The 14326-nt window shown below is 39.8% G+C and overlaps 1 protein-coding gene across 11 annotated transcripts in view; it reads left to right on the top strand.

The window, feature by feature from the left end:
• LOC100475488 (cyclic AMP-dependent transcription factor ATF-7) overlaps positions 1 to 14326 on the top strand; it is an 86292-nt gene that overhangs the window by 37935 nt on the left and 34031 nt on the right. Inside the window, exon 1 of one of the 11 annotated variants that reach the window (XM_034644752.1) lies at positions 1658 to 1768. The exons of the other annotated variants lie outside the window; for them this stretch is intronic. The gene's annotated coding sequence lies outside the window, so the exon portion shown is untranslated. Of the gene's footprint in view, positions 1 to 1657; positions 1769 to 14326 lie in introns of those variants that run through there. 11 annotated transcript variants of the gene reach the window in all.

Genomic DNA, 14326 nt, shown 5'->3' with positions numbered 1-14326 from the left:
GACTGTCTCTCTCTGTCAAATAAATAAATAAAATCTTAAAAAAAAAAAAAGGAATAGTGAAAGGAAACATCCTTGCCTTGTACCTGATCTTAGTGGGAAAGCTTCAAGTTTCTCAACATTAAGTATGATGTTAGCTGTACCTTTTTTTGGAGATGTTCTTTTATCAATTTGAGGAAGTTCTCTATTCTTAGTTTGCTGAGAGTTTTTATCATCAGTATCGAATTTTATCAAATGTTTTTTCTGCATCTACTAATATGATCATGTGATTTTTCTTGTTTAGCCTGCTGATGTGATAGATTACATTAATTTTTGAATGTTGTACCATCCTTGCATACTTGGGATAAATCTCACTTGGTTGTGATGCATAATTCTTTTTATACATTGTTGGACTTTATTATTTTGTTCAGGATTTTTTTTTTAAGATTTATTTTTTTTAGAGACAGAGCACATGCATACCCATGCATGAGTGGGGGGAGGGGCAGAGGGAGCAGAGGGAGAGGGAGAAAGAATTCTCAAGCCTACTCCCCACTGACTGTAGATCCCAGTGTGGAGCTTGATCCCAGGATCCTGAGAACATGACCTGAGCCAAAATCAAGAGTTGGATGCTCAACCAGCTGAGCCACCCAGGCGCCCTGATGTTGAGGATTTTTGCATTCATGTTCATGAGTGACATTGTTCTGTGGTTTCTTTTCTTTTCTTTTTTTTAAATTTAATTTTTTTTTAAAGATTTTATTTATTCGACAGAGATAGAGACAGCCAACGAGAGAGGGAACACAAGCAGGCGGAGTGGGAGAGGAAGAAGCAGGCTCATAGCAGAGGAGCCTGACGTGGGGCTCGATCCCATAACGCCGGGATCACGCCCTGAGCCGAAGGCACACGCTTTAACCGCTAGCCACCCAGGCGCCCCTAAATTTAATTTTTAAAAAGATTTTATTTATTTATTTATTTGAGAGAGAGTGCTCGAGCAGGGGGAGGAACAGAGAGAGAGGGACAAGCAGACTCTGTGCTGAGTGCAGAACCCGACACGAGGCTCGATCCCAGCACCCTGAGATCATGACCTGAGATGAAATCAAGAGTCGGACACTTGACCAGCTGAGCCACCCAGGCACCCTTGACCCCTTTATTATTATGTAATACCCCTTTTTATTCCTGATAATGTTTCTGGCCAGAAGTCTGAAATCAAGGTGTGAGCCAGGGTCATAGTCTCTCTGGAGGCACTCATAAGAATCCTTTTCTCGCCTCTTCCAGCTTCTGATGGCTGCCGGCATTTTTTGGTTTATGGCCACATCACTCCAATCTCTGCTTTTGTCTTCACATCAGTGTCTCCTCTTTGTATCTCCCTTTGCCTTTCTCTTATAAGGATGCCTGAGAGAGCCTAGCTGCATCATCCAGGGTAACCTCTTCATATCAAAATCCTCAGTTTAATCATCATATAGGTAACATGGGATCTGGGAATTAGGACATGGACAGATCTTTGGGAGCTGTTATGGGTTGAATTGTGTCCCCTGAAATTTACCTGTTGAAGTCCTAGCCCCAGCTGTCTTAGAATGTGACCTTATTTGGAAATAGGATTGTTGTAGATACAGTTAGTTAATATGAGATCATATTAGAGTAGATTGGGCCCCTAATCTAATATAACTGGTGTCCTTATACATAGAGGAAACTGGACGCAGATGTGCACCCAGGGAGGACACCATGTAGATTGGAGTTACGCTACCACAAACCACGGAACACCAGAGATTGCTAGCAAACCATCAGAAGCTAGGAGGTGAGCATGAAACAGGTTTTCCCTCACATCTTCAGAAGGAACCAGACCTGCTGACACCTTGATTTTAGACTTCTGACCTATAGAATTGTCAGACTACAAATTTGTTGTTTCAGGGCAGCTCTAGCAAACTAAAATAGGAATCATTATCAGCCTACCACACTATGGTTGAAATCTGCTATTTGCTATAGTGAGTTGTTACCAAGAAATGAGGACGAGGAGTACCAGAGTCTTCATTCATCCCCGACATCCATCAGTATGCTTAATGGCCTTTTTATTTATCCTTTCTCTCCTCTCTTCCCCTAACAGATGGGGCTGTTGTAATGTGATATGAAGGTTAATAGGATCCCATTAGCACCTCCTGGTTTGTCTACATTCTGATATAATAGGATGGGAGGTTCTATATAATTGGAACAATTTGTTATCATTTTAGACCACAATCAAAAATTGAATATGGATTTTCACAAATGTCTCTAGTGAGAGACTTGGTGCACACAAAGGATCTATTGTAAGAATAAAATCAAGGCATTTCCCTTTGTGTATTTTGCCAGGTATCTCTAACCTCGAGTAAGACTGGGGACAGGTTTCCAGAAATTAGCCCAAGAATAATTTTTTCAGTTCAGTGAGACTTTTAGCTTTTGTGGGTTCAATTTAATAAAAAAAATACTTGAATATCTGCAACGTGCTAGACACCATGCTAGATACTAGTGACAGAAAGATGTATAAGACAGCAAAGTAGTCACTGTCTCATAAGGGAGTCAGACACATAAAAATGTAATTACAATGTAATATGATAAGTATAATAATATAAATATTTGCAAGTTCAGAGAGGTCTGGTAGACATTAGGGAAATTTTCCTGGAAGAGGTGATGTTTTAACTGGTTTAGTATCTAGGTAAATAAAAATTTGCCAGAAAATTTTTTTTTGCCAGGCGGAGAAGGTAGAGATGAACATTAGAGAAGAATATTCCACATGTAAGAGAACAGCAGACACAAAAGAATGAAACGGCGTGTTGTGTTCAGAGAAACTGCAGGTAGCTTGATATTGATGGAGCACAGACTGCCAGAGAGCAGCAGGAGATGCGGCTGGAAAGGTTAGCAGGGGCAGTTTCCCCAGCACCTAATGTTGCTGCTGTGGTGGATCACGATGATAGTCAAGAATGTGGACAGGTGTTACTGGTAGGCAGCATAGGCTCCATTCTCTCCCCCTGCCTGCCTGCATTCTTTTAATATAGACCTCTATTCAGCGGCCAGCATTCCAAAAAAATATCTCGTATGGCTAAAAAAAAAAATCCAGAATATAAGGAGTTTCCTATTTGCTTGGTTTTATTTCAAAGCTTTCCAAGTTAGACACAAAGATAACCAGCTGAATGTATTCAGTAAGTCAGGGTAAGAATTTCTTTCTGCATCAAATTAAGGTGGTAAGGCAGAATCAGTGCATCTTACAAGCTTCCAGCTTATTCAAGAGACTTGCCAAAACATTTGAATCTTTGTCTATTTCTTTATTAGCCTGTAACCTCTTCTGTAGTTGCTAAGGCTCTGGACAGTTAAGCTTTGATAGTTTGTTTGAAACAAAAACATATTGGTGCATTTTGGAATACTTTTTGAGTGAGTGAATGTAATCTTGTAATCTTGCCCCAACCATTCAAAATCTCAGTTTTGAAATTTTGGAGACTGAGGTATCTACATCTTTCTTTCTTTCTCCCTCCCTGTCTCTTCTACCCTTGTCCTTTCCTCCTTCCTCCCTTTCTCCCTCTCTTTTTCTCTGTCCCACTTTCTCTCTTTCGGGTTCAGTTTTTCTTTTGGCTGAACTGTTACAGTACCAAATTGTACAAGTCCTTAAAGGGGCAGAATTTTAGCTCTTGTAGGCTCTGTAGTGTGATTTATAGTACATGCCCCGCTCAGCTCATTGTAAGCATTCAGAATCTCCCGTGTTACCAAGAAGTGTTTAGAGTATTCTTTTTCCATAATGAAATTTTCATCAGCCCAAGAGAAAAACACAATGTAATGAATTATCCCAACTTTGATAGTTAAGATCCACAGTGTTCACACTGTATCTTTGTCTTTCCCACCCATATGTAAGATCCAGGCACAACAACCCTTACTATGTGGCAAAATAGAAGATCAAAGTGATGTCTTATTCAAGGACTCTGTACCTTATAAAATCCTGATAAGAATTTGGGAAGAGAGATGAAATTGAAAAACATAAATGTGTAATATCCAAAAGAACCTAATAGGACTGTGTGATATCATTCTGACCCACAAAGCTTTCCTTGCTTTCTTAAGAATTAAAGTTATCCCTTCTGGAACTTTAATAGTACTCCAACTAAGTAGATACATTTGAAAAGTGGAATATTAAAAGGTCTACCATTAGGCAGGAGCTATGGAGAAAGCAGTTAGCCACCTAACTTACAGTTCCAAGCCCTGCTGAATTGCTGCTGGGATTTCTCTGCTCCTAGGCACTGGTCCTTTAAAGTTTGTTGAGCAAAAGGGGCACCTGGGTGGCTCCGTTGGTTAAGGTTGATTAAGTGGTTACGCATCCAACTCTTGATCTCAGCTCAGGTCTTGATCTCAGGGTCATGAATTCAAGCGCCACATTGAAACAAAAGCAAAAAAAAAAAAGTAAAGTTGTTGAACATTTAATCCGTCCAAGTAAGTCACCACTATCTAAAGAAAGGTAATGGGGTCTGTTGTTGTTCGTGGTTAAGCACAGTTCCCAAGAGTGCCCTGGAGTTTAATGCAGAGCCAGCCATTAGGTATTTGAAGGAGAAAGGCAGCCAGGAATAAAAGAAGGTGTGGGTCAACCTAAAACTCCATATGTTACTGAAGAGGATCTTTAACTGCCTTGGGTTCAAGAGAAACATGACAAGGTGCCTCTCTTTTACCATTTTGTCCTTCCCTAAAGCCTGAATAGCGTATAGCCATTGTTTGTAAGAACCCTGTGGCAATAGGTGATGATGAGATGAAGTAATTTATTTGGTATACTGTGTGAAAGTGAAAAAGGAATTTTGCATTAAGGTACAACTGATAAATATTCATGAAGATGTAGAATGAGATACTGTCTTTCATATTCTATTTTCAGGTTCCTTAAATAGAAAATGAGGAAGAATCTATATATCCTGAAATTCATCATGTATTGGTTAGGAATGGTTTCAGCTGCAACTGCTTCCTGTAGATTAAAACTTTTGAACACTTGTAACATAAGAAGTCTAGATTTAGGACTGTTCGAGCGGCTAAACAAGGTTATTGAGGACCTGGGTTCTTTCTGCCTTTCTTCTCCACCATTTTTAGCATTTGCCTTTTAGTCTCAAGTTTGTTGCCTCACAGTCTGAGGATGAGCAAGAAAAGAAAAGAAGTAGCACCAGGACCTTTCCTCTTTTAGTTCCCCCTTTATAAGGACACAAAAGCTTTCCCATAAGTGCGGTCTTTTATCCCAGCCCCCAGTAGATTTCTATGGCCTAAACTGTGTGACAGCTGTAATCTTCGCTGCATGGGAGGCTGAGGAAGTAGCTGGCTTTTCAGCATTTATAGTGGGAGGCAGACAAGGGAGAAGGGTTGGGAATGGGGGTTGGGTTAAAAAACCAGTAGTGTCATCCTCAAGCCTGATTACCTCTTCCCTGTCGCTGTTCCACTACCACCCCCTTTCTGCAGACAATCCACTATGTAAGGCATTAATTGACAACAGTCTTTTCAGAACAAGAGAGTCTGATAAACCATACAGAGTTCCAGTTTTAAAGTCCTTGGATTCAGAATTTAGTTTATGGCCCTACTGGAAAATGTCCCAGGGAATTTTATTGAGAGGAGAGGGATTCTGGGAAGGTGGCAGAGTAGAAGCACCAGGAATTGGTCTCCCCACCAAGACAACAATTACACTGGCAGAATCTGGCTGATACAACTATTTTGGAATTCTGGGGTCTGTTAAAGGCAGCTTACAGGGGGAAAGGATTAGAAGGTAAATTGTGATTAATTTTAGTCAATTTCAGCTCAGCACAGTAGTAGCTACTCTCTTCCCACCCCCAGCCAGGAGCCAGGCAGCTGTGCATGTGTTCTTAGAGCAGCTTATACACAACATATGGGAGCTAAGATGGGCAGAAAGGACCCTGTCTTCCAAATATCAGATTGCTGCTCTGATTGTTCATTGTTGCTTCTGATCTCAGAGGTGTAGACGGAGAGGTAGGTAGCCATTTTTGTTGCACCTCCCCTCATTGTTCCAAGCGCCTCTCCATCTGGCTGAAATGACTTCCAAGGGATTTCAAAGGGCTGCACCTTCTCCCACCTTTATTCTTCACTTTTCCCCCTTTTGGGAGCCAAATATTAAAAACTAGCGCCCTCAAAACAACTGCGTATATAAGAAAATTAGCAAGTGACTGTGTGAGCCCAGGGAAAGTTTCAGAAAAGACCTAAGAAGATAGTAAGTTTATGCATCAGTCTGATCCTCAGCACAGAGACACCCTGCATCAATCAAAAACACAAAAACAATAATAAAAATCAGCAAGGCTTGGTGAAGAGGTAGAATCTGATTTCCAGAGTTACTGCTTTATTAAGTAGATTCTTCAAATGCCTAGTGTTCAGGGCACCTGGTTGGCTCAGTCAATGGAGCATGGTTGTAAGTTTGAGCCCCACATTGGGTGTAGAGATTACTTAAAAATAAAATCTTTAGGGGCGCCTGGGTGGCACAGCGGTTAAGCTTCTGCCTTCGGCTCAGGGTGTGATCCCGGCATTATGGGATCGAGCCCCACATCAGGCTCCTCTGCTATGAGCTTGCTTCTTCCTTTCCCACTCCCCCTGTTTGTGTTCCCTCTCTTGCTGGCTATCTCTATCTCCGTTAGATAAATAAATAAAATCTTTTTAAAAAAATCTTTAAAAAGTAATTCCCAGTGTTCAGAAACAACAAAAAAATCACAAGGCATACAAAGGAACAGCAAAGTATGGCCTATTTGAAGGAAAAAATGAATTAACAGAAACCCTGAAAAAGACCTGATGGCAGATTCACTAGACAAAGACTTTAAAACAACTGTCTTAAAATATTCAAAGAACTGAAGGAAGGTGTAGCAAAAATTAAGAAAACAGTGTATGAACAAAATGAATGAAAATATCAACAAGGAGATAGAAGACCTAGAAAAAAACCAAAAAATTCTGGAACTAAAACGTACAATAACTGAAATGAAAAATTTACTAGAGAGATTTGAAGGTAGATTTGAGCAGGCAGAAGAAAGAATCTGCAAACTTGAAGATGGGAGAATGGAAGTTTTAAGTGTGAGAAACAGAAACTAAAAAGATTGAAGAAAAGCAAACAGAGCTAGAGGACCTATATGATACAATTAAGTGGACCAACATATACATTGTGGTAGTCCCGGACAAAGAGAGAGAGAGAGAAAGGGGCAAGGAGAATATTTGAGGAAATAATGGCTGAACACTTTCTGAATCTGATGAGAGACATGACTTATAAACATACAAGAAGCTCAACAAACTGCAGGTAAGATGAACTCAAGAGACTCAGACTAAGACACTTTGTAAACAAACTTTGAAAAGACAAGGAGAGAATCTTGAAAGCAGCAAAAAGGAAGTGAATCATCACATACAAAGGATCCTCCATAATATTATCAGTTTTTTTTAAAGATTTTATTTATATGAGACAGTGAGTAAGAGAGAGAGCATAAGCGGAGGGAGGAGCAGAGGGAGAGGAAAAAGCAGGGGCTTGATCCCGGGACTCTGGGATCATGACCAGAACCGAAGGGAGACACCTAACTGATTGAGTTGCCCAGGCACCCGTATTATCAGATTNAAAGATTTTATTTATTTATTTGACAGAGATAGAGACAGCCAGCGAGAGAGGGAACACAAGCAGGGGGAGTGGGAGAGGAAGAAGCAGGCTCATAGCGGAGGAGCCTGATGTGGGGCTCGATCCCATAACGCCGGGATCACGCCCTGAGCCGAAGGCAGATGCTTAACCGCTGTGCCACCCAGGCGCCCCTATTATCAGATTTCTGATCAGAAACTTTGGAAGCCAGAATACAGTGGGCTGATATATGCAAAGTGCTAAAAGAAAACAACTCCCAATCAAAAATCCTATATCCAGCAAAACTTCCCTTCAAAAGTGAGGAAGGTGTACCTGGCTGGCTCAGTGGAGTGCACGACTCTTGATCTTGTGGTTGTGAGTTCGAACCCCATGTGGGGTATAGAAATTAATTAAAAATAAAATATTTAAAAATAAAAAGCAGAAGTGAGGGAGAAATTACAATATTCCCAGATAAACAGAGACTGAGGGAGTTCATGACCATTAGACCTGTCCCAAAAGAAATGTTTGAGGGAGTCCTGAAAGGATTCTAGTCAGTAGCCCAAATTACAAAAAATTCCATTTACAATTGCATCAAAAAGAATAAAATACTTAGGAATGAAGGAGGTGAAAGACTTGGACAATGAAAACTGCAAAAGAGGCCTGAAAGAATTTAAAGATGATGTAAGTAAATGGAAACACATTCCAGGGCACCTGGGTGGCTCATTTGGTTAAGCGTCTGCCTTCGGTTCAGGTCATGGTCCCTGGGTCCTGGGATCCAGCCCCATGTTGGGCTCTCTGCTCGGTGGGGAGCCTGCTTCTCCCCCTCCCTCTGTCTGCTGCCCCTTGCTTGTTCTCTCTCTCTCTCTCTCTCTCAAATAAATAAAATCTTTAAAAAAATGGAAACACATCCATGTTCATGGATTGGGAGACTTAATATTATTAAAATATCAATACTACCCCAAAGCAATAAAGTTCAATGCAATATCCATCAAAATCCCAATAACATTTTTTATTAATAGAAAACCCATCCTAAAATTCATATATAATCTCAAAGGACCAGATAGCCAAAGCAATCTTGAAAAAGAACAAAATTGGAGGACTCACACTTCCTGATTTCAAAAATTACTACAAAGCTACAGTAATCAAAACATTGTGTTATTGGCATAAAAACAGACATATAGTGGCTCCTGGGTGCCTCAGTCAATTAAGCATCTGCTTTCGGCTCAGGTCATGATCTCGGGGTCCTGGGATCAAGCCCCACGTCGGGCTATCAGAGCCTGCTTCTCCGTCTTTCTCTCTCACTCCCCCTCTGTCTGCCATTCTGCCTGCTTGTGCTCTCACTTTCTCTGTCAAATAAATAAATAAAGTCTTTAAAAAAAAAAAAAACAGACATATAGGCCAATGGAATAGAATAGAGATGCCAAAAATAGCTCCTCACATATATGGTCAAATGATTTTTGACAGGGGTGTCAGGACCAGTGGGGAAAGAACAGTCTTTTCAAGAAATGGTGCTGGGAAAACTGGATCTCCACATGCAAAAGAATAAAGTTGGACCCCTCCCTAACACTATATATAAAAATTAACTCAAAATGGATCAGGGGCCAAAATGTAAGACCTAAAACAATAAACTCTGAGAAGAAAACATAGGACAAAAGCTTCATGACATTGGGTTTGGCAATAGTTTCTTGGAAAAGAAAAAATAGGTTGAACTTCATTAAAATTTTAAAAATTTGTGCATTAAAAGAGACTGTTAGGGGCACCTGGCTGGCTCCGTTGGTAGAGCATGCGACTTGATCTTGGGGTCATGAGTTTGAGCCCCATGTTGGTCATGGAGTCTACTTAAAAAAATAATAATAATAAATTTTTTTTTTAAAAAGACACTATCGGGGTGGGTGGGTGAATTGGTTAAATAGCTGATGGGGATTAAGGAGGGCATTTGTTTTGGTGAACACCGGTGTTGTAGGGAAGTATTGAATCACTACGTTGTACATGTGAAACTAATACTACACTGTATGTAACCTAACTGGAATTTGAATAAAAACTTAAATAAATTGCATAAATTACCTACAAATAAAAAATAAATAAAACGATGTATCTTAAAAAAAAAACCACACCATCCACAGTATAAAAAGACAACCCACACAATAGGAGAAAATATTTATAAATCATGTATCTGATAAGGGATTAATACCTAGAATATATAGAGAACTCTAAAACTCAGCAGCAAAACAACAGCTTCATTGAAAAATGGGTAAAGGACTTGAATAGCTATTTTTCCTAAAAAGAAATACAGATGGCTAATGAGCATATGAAAAGATGCTAAACATTACCAATCATTAGGGAAATGCAAACCAAAACTACATTGAAATACCGCTTCACACCCATTAAGGTGGCTACTTTAGAACAAACAGAAAAGGACAAGTGTTGACGAGGATGTGGAGAAATTGGAACCCTTGTGCACTGTTGATGGGAATATAAAATGGTATAGCCAGTGTGGAAAACAGTATGGCGATTACTCAACAAATTAAAAATAGAATTACCATAAGATCCAGCAATTCTACTTCTGGGTATATACCCAAAAGAATTGAAAGCAGGGTCCTGAAGAGATATTTGTACACCCATATTTATAACAGCATAATTCACAACAGCTAAAATGTGGAAACAACCCAAATGTCCGTCATTAACTGATGAATGGATAAACAGAATGTGGTATATATACACAATGGGGTATTATTCAGCCTTAGAAAGGAAGGAAATTCTGCAGTGTACTACAACATGGAAGAACTTTGAAGACATGCTAAGTGAAGTAGGTCACAAAAAGACAAATACTCCACTTACATGAGGTACGTAGTGTAGTCAGAACCATAAAGACAGAAAGTATCATGGTGGTTAACGGGCTGGGGGAAGGGGCAATGGGAAGTTATTGTTTAGTAGGTTTAGAGTTTGTTTTACAAGATGAAAAGAGTTACAGGCATGGATGGTAGTGATGGTTGTACAACAGTGTGAATGTATTTAATACCACTGAAGTGTACACTTACAAATGGTTACAGTGGTAACTTATGTGTATTTTACCACAATAAAAAATTATAAAGAAGAAGAAAGAGGATTTCTGCTTACTGGTTTACTATGATACAAAAGAAGTTGAGATGACTAGGACTTTGGCTAAGTATGTTGATACCTGAAATAGGATTATATTTCTCAGTTGCACTGAGCAACAAGCAGAATTTAAAAACAAAATATCCAACCTTTCCCAACTTAAACTGATAAGAAATTATATTTGCCGGCCTCTTTCCTATACTGTTCAATCCCTTTTGGAGTTGGCCTATATGACCTTTGGAGCTCAGTTCCCATTTTGCTATGATGTGTTGGGTACCTCCTTGGCACAAGACACCGCCTGTGGAGTCATGATTTTCCACATTGTCATAAACAAAGGGAAGGAACAAGGAACCAAAATTAAAGTGAGTGATCAGGGGGCGCCTGGGTGTCTCAGTCGTTAAGCGTCTGCCTTTGGCTCAGGGCGTGATCCCGGCGTCCCGGGATCGAGTCCCACATCAGGCTCCTCCGCTGGGAGCCTGCTTCTTCCTCTCCCACTCCCCCTGCTTGTGTTCCCTCTCTCGCTGGCTGTCTCTCTGTCACATAAATAAATTTAAAAAATCTTTAAAAAAAAAATAAAGTGAGTGATCAGGTATGGCATAGTGTTTAAAACTTATGCTACTTAGAGGAATAGTTGTATCATTAGTCTTAAAAGGAAGAATCCAGTTCTTCCCACTGCTTTGACTCCTGCGGGGTGCTGATATTCTGCCCTATAAAATTCAAGTAATTGGGATCCTAAAAGACAATGCTTAAAAGGATGTGGTTGAAATTACCACTCGTGATTTGGGGAGTGAAGAAAAAAAAAGGTTGCTGTTTCCAAATTGACATCCTTTGCACAGAGCATTTTAGTTGGTAGTAAAATAAAGTTCAGCAATGGACCCGGTTATCTGAAGAAAGTGAATTGACCCATAAGACATGGTATCAATGTCCTTACATACTGCAGCAGTGTAACTCCAGCATGCTGAAATTGCTGTAGATGGGAATCTGGTGTCTCACAAAATAGTGGAGAGGATACACAAATTCTCATTTATTCGAGTAATAAAGTATACTTTGGAAATGGGGATGGAAAGGCACCAGATCCTTCTGAAAGTGTGCCCTATTAAAGTCTTAAGACCCAAAGGTGATAATGTTTTTGAAGTTATTCATACCGCTAGATAAAACTTGACACAACCACTCCAACAGGAATTTACTGAGCACCTGCTGTGTGCTCTCCACTAGGCCAGATCCCAGGATGGGGCAAGTGGGAGGGTAAAGAGTAGATGTAGGATACATTTTAACCCTCTAGTGGTTTACAGTGTACTTTAAAGGAGAAAACTGTGAGACTGCATGGACTACAATTCTTAATTACATGGCGCGAACCGTTGAAGTACCATGCAAGTTTAGGGAAGAGAGATTACTAAAGAGGCATGAGAGAACTTTTCAAAAAGCAATGGAATTTCAGGTGGGCCTTGGAAAAATGGTAGGATTTGAATGAAGAGAGGAGAGAGAGGAAGACATGGCTGAGAATAGGCAAATTGTGTGGGGGCATCAAACTGAGAACAAGTAGACTTTGCAGATCAGTAGAGAGAGTGACCTGTATGGAAAGAATAGGAAAAACTAAGTCCTAAAAATGCAAGAGGACCAGAAAACTAATGCATTTTATATTCCTTTAAAATATCCTTTTGGAATGATTTCAACCCCCTTCTCCTCAGAATCAAGAAATTCTTTCCAGTGATTTAAATCCCTTTTGTTGCCATTTTGACTTTTTCTTGTCTTAATTTGGAAAAAAATTTTGTTTCTTATTCTAAGCACCTTGCATTAGAATATTCCAAGTGCTGTATGGACCCAGCCTCTAGTACCATTGGGAAAGTTGGGTATTTAAAATATCCACTCTTCTTTTGGTTATAATGAAAATTCTGGGGTGCCTGGGTGGCACAGCGGTTAAGCGTCTGCCTTCAGCTTAGGGCATGATCCCGGCGTTGTGGGATCGAGCCCCACATCAGGCTCCTCCGCTGTGAGCCTGCTTCTTCCTCTCCCACTCCCCCTGCTTGTGTTCCCTCTCTCGCTGGCTGTCTCTGTCTCTGTCGAATAAATAAATAAAATCCTTTAAAAAAAAAAAAAAAGCAATAATCCTTTAAAAAAAAAAAGAAAGAAAGAAAATTCTGCCACCATTAAACTCATGGACAAGAGTTTTGTAAGTTGGGGATGCTTTGTAGCACTTTACTGATATATGCTAATTGGCATTTATTCAGCAAATATTAAGTACCTATTGTGTGCGTGTACTATTCTAGGTGCTTGGGATGCTTCCATGAACAAACGAATGAAGAGGATCCTTGATCTTAAAGAACTTAAATTCTACTAGGTGGCTTCATTGCTAGACCAATTATCAAATAATGTTTTTGCTCTTAAAATTACTTCTTTTTACAGTGGACTATTTTAGTCAGCTGACAGAATCTTTAAGACATTCAAACAGCCTTCTCCAAACAGAAAATTCCTTACCCCATAGACAGAGGAATTTACCCTGGGTATAATTTGATGGGTTTTTCCTCTTCCCCCCTTTCGTTTGTCCTCCTTCACTGCTCTGACAACATTTTCTCTTGGAGTATTTTGGGAAGAAGTTTCCTGTTCTTACTTTTCCTCTATAAATTACCTTGCTCACACATACAGCCTATGAGCTACCACTGCTGTGTTGAACTGTTTATTTGTTGAACAATTCTGTACTTTGAAATGATTCATTCAAGAGCTGTGAAGCATTCAAAGCAGGATGTGTGACTCATTTAATAAATAGCATCTTGAAGTAGAGAACAGGAACCTGGGATTGACTGAGGTGCAAATGAAAGTTATGTTGGCTTTGAGGTATGTTTATTTAGTCCTTTGCCGCCTTCTCCCATTCCCTACTTTCCCAGTCTCTTGCACTGGGAATAGAAGCGCTGCAATGAGGGTGGGAAGCATTATTAGGACTGTTGCAGATCTCCTAGTTTCTCCTTTCAGAATATGTGATCAATTAAAAAAATTATATGATGTTCAGAAAAAGGTGGGTTATTCTTTTTCACCCTGTTTAGTACTGATATCACTGTATTTTAGAGCTTACTCCCCATAGGTTTTAGACTTGCTGTGGCTTTTTCATGCAATTTTCTTTTCATCAAAATATGTCCATGTGTAGATACTGCAATAAAAGAAAACTATTCTGCCATGAAGTGCTGCCAGACCCAGAGGCTTTGGAGAAGGGGATAGTTAGGTTTCAGCATAAATGAACTTTCAGACTATCACAAATGTAAACTCAGTTCCTTGTATTGTTCCCTGATGGTTTAGGCATTCAGTGCTCATTTCCTAATAACCAAAGAGTTCTAATTTGTCTCCTTCCCCCAGTCTGCTCTTCTAAAACAAGGAAAGGGACATGTATTAATCATAGGTCAAGGCATTAGAGCATTTTAAAATGTGAGGCAAATCCACATGGAAACTGGAACTGTGGTGGCCAAAAACAACATTTCAGGAATGAATTTGGCCAGGGTTTGAGTGCATATTGCACAGAAATTTCATTGGTCAAAATACTTTACCAAGGATTTAGCTCGAAACTATTACATTTCTAATGCCCATATGCTTGTTCCTGGCTCAGAGTCAACAGGCAGAAATTTAGCTCGTTTGGCTTGAGCTTTCCTTTGCCCTGAGCCTTCTCTTCAGTTCTGTTTAGTGATGTTATTTCAAAAAGTT

This window comes from Ailuropoda melanoleuca, chromosome 16 (genome assembly GCF_002007445.2).
Source record: "Ailuropoda melanoleuca isolate Jingjing chromosome 16, ASM200744v2, whole genome shotgun sequence".
Taxonomy (NCBI): domain Eukaryota; kingdom Metazoa; phylum Chordata; class Mammalia; order Carnivora; family Ursidae; genus Ailuropoda; species Ailuropoda melanoleuca.
The sequence above is the reverse complement of the archived record's forward strand: the minus strand, read 5'-3'. Positions and strand labels throughout refer to the sequence as shown.